This window comes from Macaca nemestrina, chromosome 8 (assembly GCF_043159975.1).
Source record: "Macaca nemestrina isolate mMacNem1 chromosome 8, mMacNem.hap1, whole genome shotgun sequence".
NCBI classification, from domain to species: Eukaryota; Metazoa; Chordata; class Mammalia; order Primates; family Cercopithecidae; genus Macaca; species Macaca nemestrina.
This window is the reverse complement of record NC_092132.1, coordinates 25233487-25245725: the sequence shown is the minus strand read 5'-3', so window position 1 is coordinate 25245725 and position 12239 is coordinate 25233487. Positions and strand designations below refer to the sequence as shown.

Below are 12239 nucleotides of genomic sequence, written 5' to 3'. Positions count from 1 at the left end.
TCTATAGGGATTCTTACCTGGGCATGATGGAGGCAAATTTGGAAACCTAAGAGTACCACTTGCTTTCCTCTCTCTTTGCTCCATCACCAGCCTTTGGTGGTGGTGAAATATTCTTTTCAGTTTTCCAAGGCAAGAAAATATTTTCTCACAAAATAGGGTTCTGCAGAATTTTCAGTTTCCACCCACCTTCCCACTAACATCTGTGAAAAATCGGGCATGGACGGTGGGGACTACGGGTCAAAAATAAGTAAAGGTGTTGACTTTTCTAGAGGCCCCACCCAGCAGGTGAGCTCGCGGGACCGAGTCTCCGGAGAGCCAGCGCAGGGCCCTGGTGGCCTTCTGTTCTTCACATCTCAGGGTAGAGCCTCTCAAAGAGTGGCCTGCAAAGATATGAACCACCAGCAGGTGTGAAAATTGCAGAGTCCCTGGTCTTACCTCAGGCTCCTTGAACCAAAATCTTTGTGGGTGGGGAAACGGCAAGTTATGAGGTACAACCACACGAAATTGCCTACATTCGTCCTTTTGTAACCTACAAAAATGTCCGTTTTGATATCTCCAGCTGGCTCCCCTGCACCTTAAAGTCTGAGCATCGCTGCTTTGGCGTTTTAGAGCCCTTGGACTTGTGGATACCTCTTTCCCTCGGAGCGCAGGGTCTTTGACGCGGGAAGGCAAGGTCTGTCTTTTGGGAATGGGGAAGTGGGCACACAGCACCTGAAAATAGGAAGACTCGAGACCTCCCAAAGCGAGCAAGGGGCCTGGTTTGGGAGCTTGCACTAGCTTCTGCCCCAGTGGAAGGGAAAAAGCCCGGTTTGCTCTCGGCGCGCCACAGCCGGCTGCCGCGCGCACCTGGGGGTACAGCCAGGTTCGGGGTAGGCGAGCGCGCGGGCGGCACGGGCTGGCTTCTCCACATCTCTGGTAGGGCGGGGATGGGGGAGAGGAGGAGGAGAGAACGTGGGGGGCGTTATGGGTTTAGGCCTGCCTCCCACCTCCCCACCTCCCGCCCCCGCGGCCACCCTCCGCTCTATAATTGGCTGCCGGCGGGCCTTCCTTTCTTCTTATCTGATCCTGGGCGCCCAGCTGGAGAGGCGGAGGCAGCTACAGGAGGCTGGGAGTGGAAGCTCAGCGGGAGCAGGAGGGGGAGGGAGAGAGAGAGAGAGAGAGAGAGAGAGGCTAATTAAAAAAGGGTACTCCGAGGGAAGAGAGCAAGGGCGGTGCGCCGCCAAGGACCAACTCGCGGCGGAGCTTCGATTTTCCGTAGGCGCGGAGAACTCCCAACCTGGGCTGGAACCTTGCCCAGCACAGGTCAGTTCGTCTTTCTCTGCTGTTCTTCGGCTCGGCTTCGAAGTCCATGCATGAACAAGGAAAAGGGGAGACAGCGAGCCACCTGCAGATGCAATGCAGTTCCATGGACTTTCTTTTCACGCGCGCGCCCAGGATGGCCTGGGGACCTTTGGGATGGGATGGGATGGGATGGGACGGGTGCACCTGGATGCCTTTTCGTGAGGCTCACGGTGCAGGGAGATCAGAGGCATTGGGTGATGAGAGCGCAGAGATATTGGAAATACCATGTGCTGCTCCGGGAAGCTTTTCCCAGTGTTTGGGTGACGTGAGCATGTGGCGGGAAGAAGCTGCGTTTGGCTGCGGGACAGTGGCGGCTCCAGCATTTCCATATAAGAAGGGGCTTAACAAAGGCGGTAATTTGGGTGGGATCCGTCTTGAAGGGCTGTGTGTCCATAAAGAACACGCAGTTTTTATTTAGCTTGTGTTTGTGATAACTTGGAAGAGCTGCTGACGGAGATCACAGGGGACGAAACTCACCCAGTCACCTGTTGGCACTTCTACAGATTTGGGTAGCTGAGGACCGGGCGCTGGACGCAAAGGGAAACAGCTAGGCAGAGCGCGAGGACGGAGGATGGCGGCAGTAGGCGCTCCTCCGCCTCTTTGCGCCGGGAAGCTGGGATGCTTCGTGCGTTTTGCTTCGGTGCCAGAAGCCAGGAGGTTGCAGTTTTGAGAGAGGCACCGACAGGTTGTAATGTTGGAGAATCTTCTCCGATTTAGCTTGCCGACCTCTCACTTGCCCCCTTTTATCTCTCTGACATCCCCCCGCACCCCGCGTCCCCTCAAGCCTCCTTTTACATAGCGTCTGGGCGGATAGGCATCGGGGCAGCTGGGCTTTGGCGCACGGAGCCTTTACAGTGGCCTCAGTCCCAGGGCAGAGCCTGGAGGCCGCCCACAGGTCCAGGACCACAGGTGCTCAGATCTTGGTGCTGGGTTCCTGTGTCCTCTGTGGCTCAGGGTTGGTCTGCTAAGGACCAGGAGAGTTTTGGACCTGCCCTTACGGAAAGTGTCCAAATGAAGCTTGTGTTCAGCTCTCACACGGGCCAGGATTTCCCCCCAAGCATTGCTTCTGGAGCTGCTGCTGAGAGCCGCATTACTTCTGCAAGTTCTGGAGAGTCCTCTGTTGACAGCAGCTGAAGAGGGTGGGAGTGGGGGCAGGCAGGAACAAGAGAAAGATGGGAGTAAGTCTTTGGTGGCTGTGGAGAGGAGAGCAGAAATGAAAATGGATTTTCCTGAAACTCCCCTGTTAAAGGCCTTGGGGCCCTTCCTCTACCGAGGGACAGGGAGGGTACTTTTTATAATACTTGCAGTACGTGATGGGCTCTATTGAAATCTAGCAAACAGACTTTAAGCTGGATGCAATGAAGGACCTGGTGTTCTGTTTCTGACAGCGTGGTCCAGTCTGCACGTAGAGAACTCACTGGTAAATTTAGAATGAGTAAAGGAATAAATGAATGAATGAGCAGCTTGTGGATATTTGGTTTTTCAGAAGAGTAACTTGGATTCCTCTGAACTCAAGTGCTTCACTATTATGAGGTAAACTTCAGGATAGTTTTGTTTACTTGTTTTTTAAACAGCTTTATTGAGATATAATTCATATACCTCTCAACCCATTTAAAGTGTACAGTTCAATGATTTTTAGTGTTTTCACAGAGTAGAGTAAATCCAGAATTTTAGAATATTTTAGCACCCCCAAAAGAAATCCTGTACCTATTAGCAGTAACTCCCCATTTCTCTCTAACCTGCTGCCCTGTCTGTATGGATTTGCCTATTTTGGACATTTCATATAAATGGAAGTATACAATATGTGGTCCTTTGTGGCTGCTTCTTTTACCTAGCAAAATATTTTCAAGGTTCATCCATGATGTACAGGCTATCTTTCTTACTCTCTCAGTAAATACTGTGTATCCATCCTCTCCTTCTCCCTGGGGAACCCTGAGCCAGGATAGACCTGAACCTCCACTGCAGCCCTGACCTCCTGTGGGTCCCTTTGAAAGGACAGGCGCCCCACTGGTAAGGCCTCTTAGTAATTCCCTGGGAAGTATTCCTTGGAACCCATCAGGATTCCTGGAGCAGTTTTGGATGGATCCCAGCCTTCAAGATTGATGGGAGGAGCCTCTTGGCACTTATCCTGCTGTGAACCGTCCAGCTGAGGATTTCAGAGAACTCTTGGGGCCCTCCACGCATGTCTTGATTTTTCAGAATCAGCCAGGGCTGGTCTTAAAAATGGGCCGAACAAATCGATCCGATTTGAGGGGCTCTAGGGAAAGCCCCTAGCTCATTAAGAAGACCTCTTGGGGAGTCGTCCTTTCAATCTTAAATATTTCCTAGTGTCATACAGTAAAACACAAATGTCTTTTGCCCGTTTTCAGTCGACAGCCTTTGCAGTGATACGACTGTAAAGCCACATTTGCAGTCACTTTTATCTAAACCCAGCCAAATGACTGTTGTTTTCCTGGCCTGTCTAGTGTAACCTAAGATCCCTTTAAAGGACAAGAGCCTTCCTGAATTGCTGCATGATGGAGTGGTGCTGTTTGAGCACCACTGAGCTAACAAATTATCTGGGATTATGATAGTCCATTGAGAACAAAGTTGTTGGTAAACGAGGCACTAGTTGATTCCCCCAGGGAACTGACAGTGGAGTGGAGGGAGAAAGTTTAAAGGAAAGTGATAAAAATAAACTTTCTTCTTGGCAGATTTGCCCCTAGATAGTGCTGGCTGTTAGGAAAATACTCATTCTTCTTGACTCCTTCTGTGAGTAAATAAAAAATGGCGGGGATCCAGTTACTTTTCTGTATACAGCAAACTTTTGTTGTAGACCAAACTGCATCCTGTTCCTGTGATGTGATATGTGTGTGTGTGTGTGTGTGTGTGTGTGTGTTGGAAATGTTGGCATATTTTTAAAGTACGTACTGGGTATCTGCCTTTTTCTCTTTTAGAAACACACTTAAGTCTCCCAATTACTTGGGGAAGCAAATAATATTCCTCCTTTAGTGATCATTGAGCTTCAAGGATAAGAAGTACCTTGTATGGGATCACAAAGCCAGCAAGTGACAGAAATATGATTAAGAAAAGTTTATATGGGGCCAGGTGCAGTGTGGCTCATGCCTGTAATCCCAGCATTTTGGGAGACCAAGGTGGGTGCATCACCTGAGGTCAGGAGTTCAAGACCAGCGTGGCCAACATGGTGAAACCCCATCTCTACTAAAAATATAAAGATTAGCTGGGCGTGGTCGTGGGCACCTGTAATCCCAGCTACTTGGCAGGCTGAGGCGGGCATTGAGAAATAAAAGAGCATCTATGGGAAGTTCTGAGCATTCTTTAAGTCAAAGTTTAGAGCCTAGACTCCCCATTTCCTCCAGGTAATTTTTTTGTTAGTGGTCTTGTTGCACTCTTCTCTCTATGGGCCTTTGTCGGAGCTACCCTGAAAGGTGTCCCTGTGAATTTTAGGGAGCAATGTTTTCCCTCATTTCTCCTAGAAATTATCTGAGTTGCTTACAAAAATTGGTCGAGGTTGGTTGCACTTTGCTAAGTCCATTGCAATGTCTTAGGGTGTGTCTTTATCTAGGAGCAGTCAGAAGGCCCTTTATTGGATAAAGATCTATTCCTGGGTGGTCTTTTGTCTCTGGCTTTTGCAAAGAGGAGCACATTTAATTGATGTCTAAAAGTGATACTTTGCTGTGGGTTGTTCGCTTCTGTTCTTCCTTCATTTCCCGGCCCTGCCTCCTGCCTTGTGCTGGCACTGTGCTAAGCATTCAAAATACAATAGGGAATAATATGCTTTGGCAAATGGAAATGCCAGTAGCTAACTACAGGGTCGTGTTCAATGCTACAGAGTGGAAAATAGAGATTACTACCACAGGAAACAGGAAGAGCATCTGACTCCAGACTTGGAAGATCAAGGAAAACTTCCTGAAGGAAAGGATGTCTAAATGGAGATGTAAAGCTACCCTTTATACTGATTACAGATGTACATTGTAGTTAAAAACAATCTCCCATTTCTTTGACAGATGAACTATGTCAGTGTTTGAAAAAAATGAAGACAGAAAAAAAGCCAGGTGAAGAACATTCCTGTGTCAAGGAGCTGTCATTCCAATTTGCCATATTTTTGGAATGGCTCTACCTTCTATCATTTAGAACATACAGCATCAGTTTAATATTGTTTGAGCAGCTGTATAACTGAGGCTAATTTTCAGTCAAATTCCTTGCATTTGAGTGATTCACAGGGGTGCTGCTAACCTAATAGAATTTTTCTGTAAATTAGAAAAAGGTAGCCCCTCTCTGCAAACCTATGCCATTGGGAGAAGAAAACAGTTCTGTTTTCTCTGGATAACACAGCTTTGCACTGGGGCACATAACTTGGAAGCAGAGTGTCTGCCAATTTCAAGTGTCATTGACCCTATGCCAAGTGTAAATTGTTCATTGCAGTTCATTAACTGCAAGCTGTACACACATCAGCCTTGATCATTCAGTCATCAACTATTAAGTCAATCAATATTTACTGATTGCCTGTATGTGTTGAACTTTTTTGAATATGGGTTAAACTACCCATCTAGATGTCTGGTAGTACCGAAGATCTAGAAGGTTAAAACAGTGAGTGAGCCCATGAAACTAGCTGGAGAATCTCAATAAGATGAGGGACAGATGCAGTTCATTGGAGGCCTGGTTGGTGAAGGATCAAGTTTGGTGCTACTGCTGGCTGGTGCTCATCCACAAACTGTTACCTGCCTCTGATAAGACAAAAACTACACGATGATGTAAATCAAATATGTCAATAAGCACACTGTTCACTAAGCACACTGTTAGTTCAACTGAGATTATTATTATTTTTTCATAGCAAGGCTTTTCTGTTGAAGGAAGCAAAACAATACATAGACTTGCATATTGGCATAAGCTCCTTATCTCATTGAGGACCAGTAACAGTTCATAGACGAGCTACTTTGAGTAGCACCAGTCTAGGCAACACTGACCCACATTTGGCCAGAGAGGTCATCTTGGATCCATTCTGCCTTTATACTATTTTCTTTTCTCTCTTTTCGCCTTAGTGTTTCTTTTTTTCCTCTGCCTCCTCATCTTCTTCCTCTTCACCATTTTCCCTTTTCTTCTTCCTTCCCTTATTCCTACTTTACTGTTGCTTTCCCCTTCCGTTTGTTATTTCTCTCTTAAACAAAAATCACTGTGAATTTTATTCAGCTTTTTGTCTTTTAAAAAGCAAAATTAAAAAAAGCCTACAGTGTACAAGGTAAGAAATAAAAATGGAAACAATCACTAACTTGGATAAAATTAAAAGAATTGAATGGTAATTAAAATAAATATATGCCAATAAATTAGAAAGCCTGGATGAAATGGATTATTTTTTTTTTTCAACTTTTATTTTAGTTTGGGAATACAAGAACAGGTTTGTGACACAGGTATATGTGTAATGCTGAAGTTTAGGGTATGAATGATCCCATCACCCAGGTAGTGAGCATAGTACCCAAAAGGTAGTTCTTCAGCCCTCACCCCCTTTTTTTCTTTCCCTCACAATTAGTCCCTACTGTCTGTTTTCTCATCTTTATGTCCATGTGTACTGTTTAGCTCCTACTTATAAGTGAGAATATGTGGTACTTCGTTTTCTGTTCCTCTGTTAATTCACTTAGGATAATGGCCTCCAGCTGCATCTATGTTGCTGCAAAGCACATGATTTTGTTCTTTGTTATCGCTGTGTAGTATTCCATGGTGTATATGTACCACATTTTCTTTATCCAATCCACCGTTGATGGGCACCTAGGCTGATTTCATGTCTTTGTTATTGTGTATAGTGCTGTGACGAACATACGAGTGCATGTGTCTTTTTGGTAGAATGATTTATATTCCCTTGAGTATATATCCATTAGTGGAATTACTGAGTTGAACGGTAGTTTTTTAAGTTCTTTGTGAAATCTCCAAACTACTTTCCACAGTGGCTGAACTAATTTACATTCCTACCAACAGTGTATAAGCATTCCCTTTTCTCTGCAAATCTGTTTTTTTTTTTTAATTTTTTAATGATAGCCATTCTGATTGGTGTGAGATAGTATCTCATTGTGGTTTTGATTTGCATCTTTCTGATGATTAGCAATGTGGAGCATTTTTTCATGTTTGTTGGCTGCTTGTGTATCTTCTTTTGAGAAATATCTGCTCATGCCTTTTGCCTACTTTTTTAATGGGGTTATTTGTTTTTTGCTTGTTGAATAATTTAAGTTCATTATAGATTCTGGATATTAGACCGTTGTTGGATCCATACTTTGCAAACACTTTCTCCCATTCTGTAGATTGTCTGTTTACTCTCTTGATAGTTTCTTTTGCTGTGCAGAAGCTCTTTAGTTTAATTAGATTCCACTTGTCAGTTTTTGTTTCTGTTGCAGTTGCTTTTGAGGACTTAGTCATAAGTTCACTGCCAAAGCGCATGTCTGGAATGGTATTTGCTAGCTTTTCTTCCTTTTTTTTCTTTTTCTTTTTCTTTTTCTGTTTTTTTTTGAGATGGAGTCTCGCTCTGCCGCCCAGGCTGGAGTGCAGTGGCACAATCTCAGCTCACTAAGCTCTACCTCCTGGGTTCAGGCGATTCTCCTGCCCCAGCCTCCCTAGTAGCTAGGATTACAGGCACATACCACCAAGCCCGGCTAATTTTTTGTATTTTTAGTAGAGACATGGTTTCACTGTGTTAGCCAGGATGGTCTCAAACTCCTGACCTCATGATCCACCTGCCTCCGCCTCCCAAAGTACTGAGATTACAGGCGTGAGCCACTGTGCCCGGCAGGTATTTGCTAGGTTTTCTTCTAGGATTTTTTATAATGTTAGGTCTTACATTTAAGTCTTTAACCTGTCTTGAGTTAATTTTCATATATGGTGAAAGGTAGGGGTCCCATTTCATTCTTCTGCATACCACTAGCCAGCTATTCCAACACCATTTATTGAAAAGGGAGTCCTTTCCCCATTGCTTGCTTTTGTTGACATTGTTGAAGATTAGGTAGTTAGTTGTAGGTGTATGACTTTATTTCTGTGTTTTCTAACCTGTTCAGTTGTCTGTGTGTTTGTTTTTGTACCAGTACCATGCTTTTTTGGTTACTGTAGCCTTGTAGTATAGTTTGAAGTTGGAAAATTTGATGCCTCCAGTTTTGTTCTTTTTGCTTAGAATTGCTTTGGTGATTGAGTCTCTTTTTTGGTTTTGTTTAGAATTTTTTTTTCTATTTCTATGAAAAATGATATTGGTAGTTTGATAGGAATAACATTGAACCTGGATATTGTTTTAGGTAGTATTCTTTTTTTCTCTTTGAAACAGAGTCTTGTTCTGTCGCCCAGGCTGTGTTTTGGGCAGTATTCTTATTTTAATGATCTGTAATTAATTATTTCTAAACAAAGTACAGATTACTGAAACTGATTTTTTATTATACAGGAATTATGAATAAAAGATTAGGCACAAACATGTTGAAAAAGTTGTTAAAAAGTAACCTCTCCAAGAGTACCGAACTCTCCCCATGGTTTTGCAATTGAATGCTAATGAAAATGTAAAAAATCAAGAACACTGTGCTATTATAACTGTTTCAAAGCACAGTATAGAGAAAGAAGAAAAAATTCAAAGTTATTTTTTATAAAACCAGAAAAAAATAATACTGATATCAAACCTTGACACAGCATAATAAAAAAGAAAAGCTACAGACTAATTTCACTAATATTGATGTACTTATTGATATGAATAGCATATTGGTAAATAGAACCCAAAACAATAATTCACAATGATCAAATTTGGCTCAAATTTTACAGGTAAGTTTAGCATTAGAAAATAGATTAATATAATTGTCATATTAAAAAGTTAAAAGAAAAAAAGTTAGGTGATCTCCTTCATAGCTACCACAATAATTTAACATTTTATTTCAGATTAATAGCTCAGTAAAGTTTACACAGATGGAAATTTACTAAACACGATACATTTATGTCAGTATATATGTGTTTGTCTTCTCTAACAGTCTGTCTAGCCATGTGTCTTCAAAACCAAAGTCATGCCAAAGAAGCATTCCTGTTAAAAATAAGAACAAGACAAAATTTCCAGGATAAATATTCTGGAGATAGTAACCAAAGCAGTAAGAAAAGGGAAAGAAATGAAAAACATAAAATTTGGAAGGTAAGAAGAAATGTATCATCTACAGAAAAAATTAAGGAAATCAATTATTACAAACTTTAAGAGTCTGAAAAAATGTTAAACTATTCAAGGTAGGTTACAAAATTAATATAAAAATAAAATTGCTTTACTATAATTAAGAAACAACTTGGGCCGGGCGCGGTGGCTCAAACCTGTAATCCCAGCACTTTGGGAGGCTGAGACGGGTGGATCATGAGGTCAGGCAATTGAGACCATCCTGGCTAACACGGTGAAACCCCATCTCTACTAAAAAATACAAAAAACTAGCCGGGCGAGGTGGCAGGTACCTGTAGTCCCAGCTACTCGGGAGGCTGAGGCGGGAGAATGGCATGAACCCGGGAGGCAGAGCTTGCAGTGAGCTGAGATGCGGCCACTGCACTCCAGCCTGGGCAACAGAGTGAGACTCCGTCTCAAAAAAAAAAAAAGAACTTGTTCAAAAGTGATTAAGAAAAATCCATTAACACAGAAAATAAAACATATATGTATATAATATGTAGAAATAAACTCAAAATGTCAAATTTATATAACTCTTTAAAGTGCTTATGAAGAAATGGAGATGACTGACTTGAATAAACAAAGAATATATTCTTTTTTGATGTAAAGATGGACTATTATATAAAAAAGGTCAATCTACCTAAATCAGTCTACTAATTTAACATCCCAATTTGAGTAGTTTTGGTACCTAATCAAAAATAATCAGAAAGAAAACTGAAAATATTAAAACATATTGTAAAGTTTTGATACTTACAATTACTTAATAGTCACACATAAATAGAAAATCAATAGATTTGAAAATAAAATATAGCATTACTAACCTGTGAACAAAAGGCAAATTATTCTGTAAGTGGTATGGGACTAATTGGATAGACATGGAGAATAAAAGTTAAAACTTTCCCATTTACATCACAGTAAGTTTTAGATGATCAAGGATTTCAATTTAAAAATTGAAAATGTTATAATACTAAAAGAAAATATAGGAAAATGCTACAATTCCAAAGGAGAAAGAGACTTATATTCATGTCATAAACCATAGGAGATAAAAAACAAAAAAAATAAATATTGGGCAACATATTATATATGATGGAAAAGGAGCTACATATTAAATGCAAAAATTTCTTATAAAAAGATGAACACTCCTAGCTGGGTGTGGGGGTTCATGCTTGTAATCCCAGCACTTTCGGAGGCCGAGGAAGTCAGATCACTTGAGGGAAGGAGTTCGAGACCAACATGTCCAACATGGCGAAACCCTGTCTCTACTAAAAATACAAAAAACAGCTGGGTGTGGTGGGGCACGTCTGTAATCCCAGCTATTTGGAAGGCTGAGGCATGAGAATCGCTTGAACCTGGGAGGTGGAAATTGCAGCAAGCCAAGACTGCATCACTGCACTCCAGCCTGGGTGACAGAGTAAGTGAGACTCCATCTCAAAAAAAAAAAAAGAACAATTCTATAGAAGAATGACCAAGGATATGCCAGATAGTCCACCAAACAAAAGACGTCTTAAGTAAATGAAAGATGTGCACGGAGATGTTGTATGTTGAACTACAATTTTTTCATACATGAAAGAATTTGCAACTGTTAGAGCCAATGAGTTTATGGAAAAATAGACACATATACTTTTGGTGGTATATAAACTGGCATAATCTCTTTGGAGATCAATTTGGCAGTATCCATTAATACTTTTTTTTCTTTTTGAGACAGGGTCTCACTCTGTTGTCCAGGTTGGAGTGCAGTGGCACAATCTTGGCTCACTGCAACCTCCACCTCCCAGGTTCAACTGATTCTCCCACCTCAGCTTCCCGAATAGCTGGGATTACAGAAGCACACCACCGCAGCCTGTCTAATTTTTCTATTTTTAGTAGAGATGGGGTTTCACTATGTTGGTCAGGCTGGTCTCGAACTGCCAACCTCAGGTGATCTGCCTGCCTTGGCCTCCCAAAGTGCTGGGATTACAGGTGTGAGCCACCATGCCCAACCCATTAATACTTTTTAAAAGGAATAAACATACCTTATGACCAGCAGTTTCACTTTTAGCAAACTGTCTTAGAGAATATTTGTCTGTAACTTTTTTGAGATTTTGATTAAAATTGCTTTGTATCTATAGATTATCTTAAGAACATTCTAACAGAATATATATTTTTTTAATCCATGAACATGATGCACTGCTCTATTTAGGCTTTCTTTCATTTCTGTCAGTAATACACTTTTGTATTTTTGTATTCTGAAGAGTATAGAGGCCTTGCATGTCATATTAATTTCTAACTATTTTATGTTTTTGATATCACTGTAAATAAATTTAAAAATTTTTTCTTTTGATTTATTTTCTGCTATTATATAAGAATACAATTGATTTTTGCCTACTGATCTTGTCTGTCAGTCTTTCTAAATTATTAGTTGAAGTAGGGTTTTGTTTTTGGTAGATTCCTTAGCATTTACTGGTAAACAATCATGTTGATTGTGAATACAGTCTGTTTACTTCTTCCTTCCGATTCTTTCTGCCTTTTATTTCTTTTTCTTGCCTGATTGCACTGACTAGGACCTCTAGTACAATGTTGAGTGGAACTAGTAATAGTTAACATCCCTATTTTATTCTTGATCTTAGGGGAAAAGCATTCAATATTTTACCATTCAGTGTGATACTAGCTATGGGGTTTTCACTGATGCCCTTTATTAGATTGAAGAAGTTTCTTTCTATTTTTAGTTTGCTGAGTTTCTTTAAAATCCTGAATGTGTATTGAATTTTCT

The 12239-nt window shown here is 41.5% G+C and overlaps 1 protein-coding gene across 4 annotated transcripts in view; it reads left to right on the top strand.

Annotated features, from left to right (window-relative positions):
* Positions 1-1053: 1053 nt before the first annotated feature.
* The window catches only part of LOC105468521 (collagen type XIV alpha 1 chain), a 250678-nt gene continuing 239492 nt past the window's right edge, over positions 1054-12239 (top strand). For 3 of the 4 annotated variants that reach the window (XM_071067877.1, XM_071067879.1, XM_071067878.1), the window contains exon 1: positions 1129-1302. The gene's annotated coding sequence lies outside the window, so the exon portion shown is untranslated. Of the gene's footprint in view, positions 1303-12239 lie in introns of all 4 variants that reach the window. The other variant, XM_011718738.2, reaches the window with a different exon arrangement.